Raw genomic sequence first — 12,977 nt, 5'->3', positions numbered from 1 at the left:
GATCGATATTGGAATTCAACCAGCAATTATGGCCTTCCTGCCAGTCACCTCAGCACCAGGGGATGCCCTGTGGCTGTACGAGTGGGAGCTCCTCGAGGAGGAGGAAGCTGCAGCAGCAGAGCGTGCAGCAGCGGAGAGTGTAGCAGTGGATCCTGCCACAGAGGAACAGGAAGCAGCCACTCAGGGTGGAGTGTCGGCCACCCAACAGGCCGAGGAGGAGGATGTGCAAAGGAGTCGCTGCATGAGGAGATGCCTATACCGGCAGCTCCTGTTAATCGAGGATCTACCAGACCAGGCATGCCATTGAAGACTCCGACTGAGAAGGGAGATAGTGCGACATATCTGCCAGATCATGACGCACATGGCACTGTGGGGGAAATGGTGTAAAAGACCTGCCCCCGGTCGCCATCAAGGTGATGGTCACCCTGAATGTTTACGCCGTGGTGTCATTCCAGGTGTTAAGTTGGGAACTGTCTGGGATCTCACAGGTCATCCGCACCATCACAGAGTCCCTATATGCCCAGGCATAATACATCCATTTGAATGTGGACCAGGATGCCTGGACAGTGAGTTCACCACCCTGGATTCAGGGGGTGATCAGTGTCAGTGCATGACGTCCTTCGGGAACTTGCAGAGGCCAGTTCACTCTACACAAACCGAAAAGGGTTCCACTCTATGAATGTGCAGCTGATATGTGACCGTGAGCTGCGCAGCATGCAAGCCTGTGCATGACACCCTACAGTGTGCACAACGCCTTCATCCTGGCACACTTGATGATTCCTGACATGTTCGAGGTGGTGGGGTGGCTCCTGGGTGACAGGGTTTAGCCCCCACCATTGTGGCTGCTGACACCTATCTGGAAGACACAGACACGCTACAACGATTCCTATACAGCTGCCAGAAGTGTGATCGAGCAGTGCTTCGGCCCCCTGAAGATGCAGTTCAGGTGCCTGCACATGTCCGGAGGAACGGGGAACCGCAACTAAGCAGCGTCTCACTTCCTTGTCCACGGTCGATCTGCGACGTTTCTTTTGTCCGGGCCCGCTGACCACATCCAGGGCTCTCTGCTCTGCCATGGTGAGTGGCCTAGGTGCAGCAGCTGCCCTCCAATTCTTTCCCACTCTCTGCGGTTCTGGAAGTCTTCTCCTGGGGGTGGGGGAGTAACAGTAAACAACAGTACTAGACAGACCGACACATGCAGTCAAGGCGATGGGCAGCTGGTGTCTCCAGTCGCAAGGGCACCCAGTCACGGTGGCCGGTATGCGTGCTGACATGTGGTGCAGGACGTGGGTTCGGTCGCCCTCTGTGTGTGTGTTGGGGAGGGGGGGTTGTGCGGTGTACCGTTGTGTAGGATGAGGGTCATGCTAATGGCAGAGTGCTGGTTGTTCACCCTGGCCACCCTGACAATGTCATGCAGGTTTTTGTGGCACTGCTGGCAAGTCCACAAGGTGTTGCTAATGATGCTCACTGCCTCTGCCACCTGTGCCCAAGCATGGCGATGCCGGTGGGTGACACATTCCTCCCCCAGCCCGGGAATAAGGCGATCTTCCTCTTCTTTACCACGGCCAGGAGGGGCTCCAACCCGGCCGTGAATTTTGAATCTTGGTTCCGCTTTCCTTGCTGCCATCTTGTTGGCTGGGATGGTGTGTGTGGGGAGTTAAGTGTGTGTTTGCAGCTGCAGCTTTTCAGCCTTCTGAGTGACAATTGCGAAACTGACAAAGCCTGTACCATATCTCATTGGAACCGAGTGTGTTCCACGTAGCGCTGGTGCTAGCCCCTTAACAAAAGATAAATCAGTTTGCTTGGGTTGCGTCCCCACAACCCGCAGATGTGCAGGGTAAGTGGATTAGCCGTACTAAATTTTCCCTTAATTGGAAAAAAATGAATTGGGTACTGAATGAAAATGAATTTATAAAAGAACATCAATAGCTAAATTTGTCCAGGTGCGGTGCCAATGTTTCTGTTGTGGAACTCCATGAAGACTGCGGCGCCGTCAACACTTAGGGCTGGTTTCTATGATTTTGAGGCTATGTCCAGAGGAAGTGTATGACCGCGCCGCCCCCGCACTGATGTTCCGGTGGGGGCTAGCAGCCGTGCCACGTAAAGCCCCCAGCTTTACCTGCAGATATGGATGGTAAATGGCCAGGTCATCGCCGCGTATGCGCCATACAACATGGTGCCGGCTGTGCATCAATCCGGCTTGCCAGAGAGTACCCCACTGTAATGCCCCTCGCCAGCCATGGACCACCAACCCCCAGTCCACCCATCCCCCATCGAAGCCCCTCCCTGCCAGTGGAATGGCTCCCACCCCCCGACTGTGTCGGTGCTGGACACCATGTGAGGTCCCTGGAAACTGAGAGTACACGCGACCGACACCATCAGGAACTCGGCCCATCGGGAGCGGAGCATTGGGGAAGCGTCTCAGATGACGTCATGAGGCCATCCCAACGAAGTGCCGAGTACTCAGCGATTACAGCATTTTTTAGGGGGTGGAGGTTCAAAAATACGGCGCTGCCCCCAATTTCGGTGTAAAAACGGATTCTCTGGCCAATCGCTGAACGTGATTTTGGCATCGACAATCAGACAACCCCGCCCTCGGTCTCAAGAATGGACAATCCAACCACAATTGGTGACACTGAGATAGGATGCACAGACATCTACGGCAGAAAAACTGGCGCCACAACTGACCGATTAAGCGACTGTTAAGGGGCTAGCACTGGCACCATGTGGGTCACATATATATATGCTTATATACACTTCATTCCACACACACACCATCCCAGCCAGCAAGATGGCAGCAAGATGAGAGGCCCCATGGTTCATTGACAGGGAACTGGAAACCCTGCTGGATGCAGTGCAGGAAGTTGGGTGATCTTGTACCCTGGGGTGGGAAGGAGGGAACCAGCAACTACCGTTCACTGGGACTGGACGCAGGTGGCAGAGGTGGTCATCCCCGTGGAAAACACGGCCAGGACCGGACTGGAGTGCCGGACAAAACTGCGCAATCACTCAGGGCAGCTCGAGTGATTAGGCAGCACCGTGCCCATAGCACCAACCTCATGCCACGTACCCAAAACCCCCACCCCCTCCCACCCCCACCCGGAGGGCAGCCAAACCCCTACACTGCATTACATGTTGGCACCCGTACCGGCTGCCATGGTCGGGTGCCCTGGCCACTGCAGATACGAGATACCCACCCCTGGCTGCATGTGTCAGACTGTCTCAGACTGTGTGGTTTCTTTTCTTTCTCCCACACCTCAGGAGAAGGCCACCTATAACAGCCGGTAGCAGCAGGGCCGAGTGCCCTGGACGTGGTTGGTTGGCCCGAGGAAAGGGCATTCGTCCACGTGGATGTTGGCATTGCGCGAGGATGTGCGACCTTGGTGAGTTGCTGTTCCCCATGGGAGGTGTGTCAACACCCTCACCACCACTCCCACAACAGCCTCACTCCCACCTGCAAACCTTCACACCCCCACCAACCCCAAACGCAGAGCATCCTCGGAACTCAAATTCGCCACCAACACCACCCCTACAGCCCCTGACACCCCCTGGCCAACACCCACCATCACCGCACTCCCCTCCCCCACCTCGTGATGCAATCATGCATCTTGTCTTGTGTCTTGCCGGAGCTGTTGGTGGTGGGGCATTCACTTCTGGTGTTCCCCATCCCCGGTTCCAGCCACAGCCAAGACGCCAGTTGCCATCCAGCAACGAGGACGATAACATAGAACATAGAACATACAGTGCAAAAGGAGGCCATTCGGCCCATTGAGTCTGCACCGACCCACTTAAGCCCTCACTTCCACCCTATCCCCATCACCCAATAACCCCTCCTCACCTTTTTAGACACTAAGGGCAATTCTGTGGGAAGAAACCGCAGCACCCATTTGGAAACCCACGCAGACACGGAAGAACGTGTAGACTCCTCATAGACAGTGACCCAGCAGGGAATCGAACCTGGGGCCCAGGCGCTGTGAAGCCACAGTGCTATCCACTTGTGCTACCGTGCTGCCCCGGACATGGAGGAGTCCACAGTCCTGAATCCCAGGACAGCCCGGAGGTGAAGTTCCGGGTTGACCATTCCGGAGATGCCCACCACGGTTGGGCACTTTAGTGAAGAAGCTCCTGAGGAACTATATGGTGTGCACCACACACATGCTCCGGTAAATCAGGTGGAGGTTGTAGCCACGTAAAATGGCTGCGTTCCGATTAATCTGGCCAAAACCCAGTTTAAAATGGCTAACCCGAAAGACTGCGGGGAAAAGCAGCTAAGAAGACACAAGCAGGCAGCTGCAGACAGTATTGCATATTCGGCTCTGGGGAAGTTAGCCCAGATCGATACTCAGGGCTATCAACAGCCCATCAACCCAGGTATTTGCAGTTACATTCAGGACTGTTTGCAGCCTATCTATCCAGACATCTGCAGTTAAATCGGCTATCCCCGGGAACAATTGCAACATATTAGCAATTGAATACCGGGCCAGACCTGTCGGCGCCTGCAGTGGCCGAAACAAAGACAGGTGAACGACCACCCCCCGATCGAGGAATCGCCTCACCATTGGACACAACGACCCCAGGGATCGGGGACAAATCCAATCACTTGGGACTCAGGGTCAAGGGCCGCCCCGGGATGCGGGAAGCCCCTGGGCCCGATAAAAGTGAGGGGCCAAGTTCAGATCTCTCTCTCTCTCCTCTTCGCCTGCTCGAGACCTTTGCAAGACCAGCAACCGGCAACTGTAAGTTTGAATCCAGCGATCGCTATCCGGTAGAGACACCTAGCCACCGACCTGTAGCAGCCTTTTGAATCCCGCGGGCCAGATCTGATTGGACAAGCCATTCGTTTCCCTGACCTGGTGGGCTCTTCCTAAGTTAAGTATTGGCCAGTAGTGATAGGTTTATTATATAGAAAGTAGTATTAGGGTATTAATATTGCTTGTTGTATATAATAAATGACCGTTGTTTTAATCCTTACTAAGCGGTGTGCTGTATTATTAATCATAACCTGAACTTGAACCACATGGCTGTATCATAAAGATACCTGGCGACCCGTGAGCAAAGGTGCCATAATCAGAGCCAATAGACTAAGGCTAAAAAGAGCAACATAATTGGCGACCCTGGTGGGACCCGACTTAGAAGTGGAAAACCACTCCGGGAGAACCCCAACATTTGAATTAGAATCCAATCGGAAACAACAAAAAAAAAAAAAAAACACAAGTGTTCAAGCGGTTCTGGTTAATAATTCACAATTCGGAAGTGCGTATATGCATGCGTAACTAACAGGGTTATAAGGCAAAGCTGATAGATTTTTTGTTGCGTCAAAACTATCGGCAGTTGGTATTTCGGAAATTAGCGCAAGCCGTACCCGCATCTACCACACAACCTTAGCCCCCTGTTCCAAATTTGAACGTAATGAGCAGATAAGAGAGAGCCATGCAGGCAATGCAAGCGATGTAGCGCCTCATGAACCCCGAAGATTTTGCTGTCGCACCAGTCAGCAGTGTAGGAGCGGGACAGTGTCCCGTTTGGGAAGTGGAAATCCGCAAAATTCTGCAGTGCAAAGGATGGCCCATGTGGAAGGATTTCTGCAATAATGACGACTCAGGTCCTGGAAGTATAGGGCATACTTGGTGGGAGAACCTGAGTGAGATCCACAAAAAGAGTTTAGCAAAAGCGCGCAAGCCGATGGCAATTGTGTCCTGTCTGGCACAATTGCGAGGCACGGAGGAGGTCGTCAGGACGCTCCGCAAGGAAATAGAAGGCATACATCGGATGAGTAAAATCGATGTATGCGAAATTGAGAAAGAGAACCTGGAGTTAAAAGGGAAATTAGCAGCAAAGGACGAAAAGGTGGCTGACGCCAAACGGGGTCACCACATCTTGTCTGGCGCACTTGAGTAGTTTCCAGTCACAATATGAAAAGGCTTATCAGGACCTGCAGCGTGCAGTCCTGGTAAAGAAAGAAAGAGAAAACCAGTTAGAGACGCTCCAGAAACAATGCAGTGATCTCAAGGCAGCCTTGAGAGCGCTCCACGCCACAACCACGGAACAAAGGCAGAGTACTTTGGACCATGCAAAGTGCCGAAAGCAGATTGCAGACTTGAAAGCACTGCTTTCTGTCCAAAAGGGATTTTAAGAAACCTTTGGGGAAAGTTTAGACCAGGAAGACGGCCCTGATTGGGAAGAATTGCAAGAGACAGCACGGAGATATGTTCAGGGAGCATGTGCGCAGGGAAAACCCCAAAGGAGGAAAGCACCCCCACCCCCCACACAACAGATAATACAGGCTCCCATGAACCCTGGAACAACCCACCGCACCGCCACAGCAGACGAGGCGGAGGTCTTATATTCCACCCCCCTCACAGTGACCCAATTACGGGACGCGTGTGCCAAAATCACACCGTTCCTCCCCGCTTCAGACCCACACCATTTCTTTGCCACCGTCAAACACCAGGCGACCATGTACGGCCTGGATGAGAAAGAGCAGGTAAAGCTCACGGTCCTCAGCTTAGACCCATCGGTCGCAGCAGCCCATCCCGACCCACAGAATGTAGGAGGAGGCACCCTTGCAGAAATGCATACCGCGATCCTGGATGCGATCGGGTACAACCGGGGCGACCCCATAGACGGTCTGAATAAATGCAGACAGAAAAAGTCTGAACACCCCACAGCGTTCGCAGGACGCTTGTGGATTCATTTTGAAGCCATTTTCGGCAACGTAGATCGTGCCCATTTGTCCCCAGACAATATGGCCAAGTGGACCCGCACCCTTATCTTCCATGCCACGGAAGCAGGATAGAATGCCTGTAGCAATTATGACCCCTCAGAGGAGGCTCATAATGAGAAGTGGGTGGTCAAAAGATTGTCCCGCGTTTGGGAACAAGCGGCTCACGGCAAATCAGCAACTAGAACCCCCGAGGAAAACCAAGCCGCCGCAGACGTGCAGGCAGTAAGAACCACTCTCCACAACCCCGCCTTGGTAAACGAGGGAAAGAACAGCCCCCCAGCCAAACCGCAAGAGTGCTACAATTGCGGACAGTTGGGACATTTTGCTAAAGAATGCAATGGCCCTAAAAAACCACAGAGTGCCCAACCGACAGGCACTCTCAATAAGAAAAAGGCAGAGCCCATAGCGACCGAGAACTGAGGTGTCCACATGATGACTTAAAGGAGACACTTGGTGAAAAGTGTTGTCCTTCCTGATGGAACCTGCAGAATGTTTTATGTTGTCTGTCTGTTTGTTAAATGTTGTTCGTCCTACAGGAGAATTTTCTCACCGCCCCACACCCATTCACCTGAACTTTGTAGCTCTTTTCCAATTGGACAAGCCAGACGCTTGTTCAGCGGTACCAACTTGTCCACAGATACGTGGTCACCAGACCAGATGCCCGATCGTAGCTACTCTTCTGATTTGATGGTAGAATCAGAACAGTAACCCCACCATGATGACTACATTTTTGTCCGTTCTTTGGTCGCTCAGGCAGTGGAGAAACGGCGTGAGACCCGCCCTGCCTGGGGACCCCCCCGTTGGTCAAAAACGCTCGGGTAGGGAAGATACGGTATTGGTAGCCGTCCTACTCGGGGACTCCACCCAAGTCTTACCCGTCGCGGCCCACACGCACCTCATTCAACCTTTTCTTTCAAAAACAGTTTACTTTATTTAGGCAACCTTTGGGTTGCTGCCACATGCTATTTACATCCAGGAACATTTGGATGATAAACCTAGCACGGGTCCACCATTGGGAAGTGTGCCGTGTCCAAACATTTGTTTTGAAAAAAAAAATGGGGGGAGAATCACATACTGTGACCAATTATAAGGGTTTAATTGGCCCCAAGAAGGACAGACACACTAACACACCAGATATTAAACCGAAGTATTTACACACACTACGCTTGTCTCACAGAACTCCAGAACTCCAAGTCCGGAGAAAACCAGAGAACACAGGAAAAGGAAAGAAAGAAGACAGCCATGAGGACTCCTTTCTTCGTGCTCAACATGTTTGTGCTGGACTTTTGGTTGCGCGGCAACGCGGACCCCATCACTCCAAACCCCTTTACTGTTAACACTTCACGGCCCAGTAGTACCGAGGGCCCAGTCACCAACCACGCTGCATTATCCTGGTGTGCCAAGTTCATAACTTGGTACTCCCTGTCGTACATCATTGAGGCACTGTTGGCATTGGCTATTCTCGGTTGTGCAGTACAGACCATGCATCTCCGCAAGTGGAAAAGGAGAGCGTACCGCGCTCGAACCCCGGTCTATCGGATCCGATCCCCGATATTCGGCTATGACCAGACACCAGACCCCCGCGACATATGAATAATAAAACATGCACTGGCGGTTTTTCCTGTAAATAAAAAGAAAATGTATGGAAATGTATGATCCTGACCTTGACTGCCAAGCCAGGAAAGAGTATATTAAATGTTGTGATTGTTATTGTATGTTTAGAGAGATAAGATTGTATAATGCTTGAAGAATTGTTTAGGTAAAATTAGAGGTTCCCAGTTTATTTTTTATAGATACATGCCCCTGCCTGACATAGCGCCCTCAAGAATTGTTTAGGTAAATTTTTGTGCATAGCTAGGGTCAGAGTAGTGGCCATGTAGGAGGTGCCCCCCTCCGCCCCCCCCCCCCCCCCCCCCCCCGCCGGTCAGGGAACATAAGAACATAAGAACTAGGAGCAGGAGTAGGCCATCTGGTCCCTCGAGCCTGCTCCACCATTCAATGAGATCATGGCTGATCTTTTGTGGACTCAGCTCCACTTTCCGGCCCGAACACCATAACCCTTAATCCCTTTATTCTTCAAAAAACTATCTATCTTTATCTTAAAAACATTTAATGAAGGAGCCTCTACTGCTTCACTGGGCAAGGAATTCCATAGGTTCACAACCCTTTGGGTGAAGAAGTTCCTCCTAAACTCAGTCCTAAATCTACTTCCCCTTATTTTGAGGCTATGCCCCCTAGTTCTGCTTTTACCCGCCAGTGGAAACAACCTGCCCGCATCTATCCTATCTATTCCCTTCATAATCTTATATGTTTCTATAAGATCCCCCCTCATCCTTCTAAATTCCAACGAGTACAGTCCCAGTCTACTCAACCTCTCCTCGTAACCCAACCCCTTCAGCTTTGGGATTAACCTAGTGAATCTCCTCTGCACACCCTCCAGTGCCAGTACGTCCTTTCTCAAGTAAGGAGAGGACAAAATTTATGTGATCCTTCACGCTTCGCGTTAGGATCACAAGGCAGGAATGTAGCCACGTAAAATGGCTGCGTTCCGATTAATCTGGCCAAAACCCAGTTTGAAATGGCTAACCCGAAAGACTGCTGGGAAAAGTAGCTAACAAGACACAAGCAGGCAGCTGCAGACAGTATTGCATATTCGGCTCTGGGGAAGTTAGCCCAGATCGATACTCAGGGCTATCAACAGCCCATCAACCCAGGTATTTGCAGTTACATTCAGGACTGTTTGCAGCCCATCTATCCAGACATTCACAGTTAAATCGGCTATCCCCGGGAACAATTGCAACATATTAGCAATTGAATACCGGGCCAGACCTGTCGGCGCCTACAGTGGCTGAAACAAAGACAGGTGAACGACCACCCCCCGATCGAGGAATCGCCTCACCATTGGACACAACGACCCCAGGGATTGGGGACAAATCCAATCACTTGGGACTCAGGGTCAAGGGCCGCCCCGGGAGGCGGGAAGCCCCTGGGCCCTATAAAAGTGAGGGGCCAAGTTCAGATCTCTCGCTCTCTCCTCTTCGCCTTCTCAAGACCTTCGCAAGACCAGCAACCGGCAACTGTAAGTTTGAATCCAGCGATCACTATCCGGTAGAGACACCTAGCCACCGACCTGTAGCAGCCTTTTGAATCCCGCGGGCCAGATCTGATTGGACAAGCTATTCGTTTCCCTGACCTGGTGGGCTTTTCCTAAGTTAAGTATTGGCCAGTAGTGATAGGTTTATTATATAGAAAGTAGTATTAGGGTATTAATATTGCTTGTTGTATATAATAAATGACCGTTGTTTTAATCCTTACTAAGCGGTGTGCTGTATTATTAATCATAACCTGAACTTGAACCACGTGGTGGTATCGTAAAGATACCTGGCGACTCGTGAGCAAAGGTGACGTAATCAGAGCCAATAGACTAAGGCTAAAAAGAGCAACAAGGTCAGAACTCCCGACGGAGCAGACGGGCGGAAGGCGGCCATTCCAGGGACTACCTGCCGTCCAGATGGGATTTTGGCTTCTGGAATGTACAGTCGCATCCATAGTGGACATCCAGTCGTAGAGCCAGGGTCTATATGAGGGGTTCTAGGTGAATATCCAGTACCTTCAGCTGGCAGTGGAGGAGTCCAACCGCATGCAGGAGCAGGTGTTGGTTGCCGACCATGAATGCCACCCAGGCCAACATCGTACGGCTGGCGTCCGTTAATCAGCCAAAACTGACTGTCAAGTTCTGCACTCATGAGTATGACCTCAACCAGGACCTTGGATTCATATCCCACCATATTGACCCCCCACCATCTGACCTTGGCTTGCGAAATCTTACCAACTGTCCTGGATTGAGGCAATTCACCTCTCTTTAACCTGTGACTATCCCTCTCTGTCGCACCGTCTGTACCTGTAAATACTTAATTACCTGCAAAGACTCACATTCAAAGTATCATCTTGCATAATTTACTTTGTCTATATATGTGTTTGTGTAACCCACCTCTTCACGCACCTGATGAAGGAGCTATGCTGCAAGAGCTAGCAATACCAAAAAAAACTGTTGGACTTTAACCTGGTGATGTAAAACTTCTTACTGTGTCCATCCCAGTCCAACTCTGGTATATTCATATTTAGCTTAACAGTCATTGAGGGAGAGATTGCTGTCGTTAAATCACTCCATTTGCTTCTCTGCGAGTAGGAAGGTTACTTCTCATCGAGATATTGGGTTCAATTTAAGTAATCGACTCTTTTCAACCCCTGCAGCTTTACAATCTCCCTTGTCCTTCACATGGCTGCCATTAGCAACAAATGCAGCTGAGGGTTCATTCCGCTCAGGATTGGTTGACTTGAAAAGCACTGTTCCTTGTGTGACAATTTACCCCCTCATCAGAGGTTTCGTAATCACTCCATGCATCCCCAATTATTAATATGGACTGCCATGATTCGTGCTTTCCAGATTTCAATTTTAATGTTCTACTTCCAGAATCAGAGTATGGTGCCTTATTGACTCTGTGAACATTTTGTTTTTTGTGAACATCTGTGGGTGTGGAACCACTGCAGGATCCACCATCCAACTTCCTGTTATCTCTCAAATCGAATTGATTTGCCAATTACTTCACTTCCCTTGCTGTCCATTTTTGCAACCTTGAAGAGGCACGATTGGGTGGCTGGTTTAGCACAGTGGGCTAAAGAGCAGGTTTGTAATGAGAACACAGCCAGCAGCGCGGGTTCAATTCCCGTACCGGCCTCCCCGAACAGGTGCCGGAATGTGGCGACTAGGGGCTTTTCACAGTAACTTCATTGAAGCATACTTGTGACAATGAGTGATTACTTAGGGCAGCACGGTAACATTGTGGTTAGCACAAGTGCTTCACATCTCCAGGGTCCCAGGTTCGATTCCCGGCTAGGGTCACTGTCTGTGCGGAGTCTGCACGTTCTGCCCGTGTGGGCGTGGGTTTCCTCCGGGTGCTCCGGTTTCCTCCCACAGTCCAAAGATGTGCAGGTTAGGTGGATTGGCCATGCTAAATTGTCCTTAGTGTCCAAAATTGCCCTTATTGTTGGGTGGGGTTACTGGGTAATGGGGATAGGGTGGAGGTGTGAGTTTGGGTAGGGTGCTCTTTCCAAGAGCCTGTGCAGACTTGATGGGCTGAATGGCCTCCTTCAGCACTGTAAATTCTATGATATGATGTGGAGATGCCGGCATTGGACTGGGGTGAGCACTGTAAGAAGTTTTACAGCACCAGGTTAAAGTCCAACAGGTTTGTTTCAAACACTAGCTTTCGGAGCACTGCTCCTTCCTCAGGTGAATGAAGAGGTATGTTCCAGAAACATATGTATAGAGAAATTGAAAGATGCAAGACAATGCTTAGAATGCAAGCATTAGCAGGTAATTAAATGTTTACAGATCCAGAGATAGGGGTAACCCCAGGTTAAAGAGGTGTGATTTGTCTCAAGCCAGGACAGTTGGCAGGATTTCGCAAGCCCAGGCCAGATGGTGGGGGATCAATGTAAAGTGACATGAATCCCAGGTATCGGTTGAGGCCGTACTCACGTGTGCATGGTACATTGGCGAGACCATGCAGAGGCTGCGACAACAAATGAATGGACATCGCGCGACAATCACCAGGCAGGAATGTTCCCTTCCAGTCGGGGAACACTTCAGCAGTCAAGGGCATTCAGCCCCTGATCTTCGGGTAAGCGTTCTCCAAGGCGGCCTTCAGGATGCGCGACAACGCAGAATCGCCGAGCAGAAATTAAAAGCCAAGTTTCGCACACATGAGTGCGGCCTCAACCGGGACCTGGGATTCATGTCACATTTCATTCATCACCCACCATCTGGCCTGCGAAATCCTACCAACTGTCCTGGCTTGAGACAATTCACACCTCTTTAACCTGGCGTTACCCCTATCTCTGGATCTGTAAAGACTTAATTAACTGCAAATGCTCGCATTCTAAGCATTGTCTTGCATCTTTGAATTTGTCTATATATATGTTTCTGGAACATACCTCTTCATTCACCTGAGGAAGGAGCAGTGCTCCGAAAGCTAGTGTTTGAAACAAACCTGTTGGACTTTAACCTGGTGTTGTAAGACTTCTTATTAAATAGGCACGGTAGACCTTCAAAAGGATCTTGGTTAACAAGCCGCCCCCTGAGTATCTCTTCCCATACGTTTTCCGTCCTGACTAACGAATGCTGTGCTAAGGAGCTGCCGAACCCAGCATGCCGTCGAAAACTCCAGCAGAGCTGAGGAAAGGTGTGACA

The sequence above is a fragment of the Scyliorhinus torazame genome, chromosome 14, assembly GCF_047496885.1.
Source record: "Scyliorhinus torazame isolate Kashiwa2021f chromosome 14, sScyTor2.1, whole genome shotgun sequence".
In the NCBI taxonomy this organism is placed as follows: domain Eukaryota; kingdom Metazoa; phylum Chordata; class Chondrichthyes; order Carcharhiniformes; family Scyliorhinidae; genus Scyliorhinus; species Scyliorhinus torazame.
Note: the sequence above shows the minus strand (reverse complement) of the source record.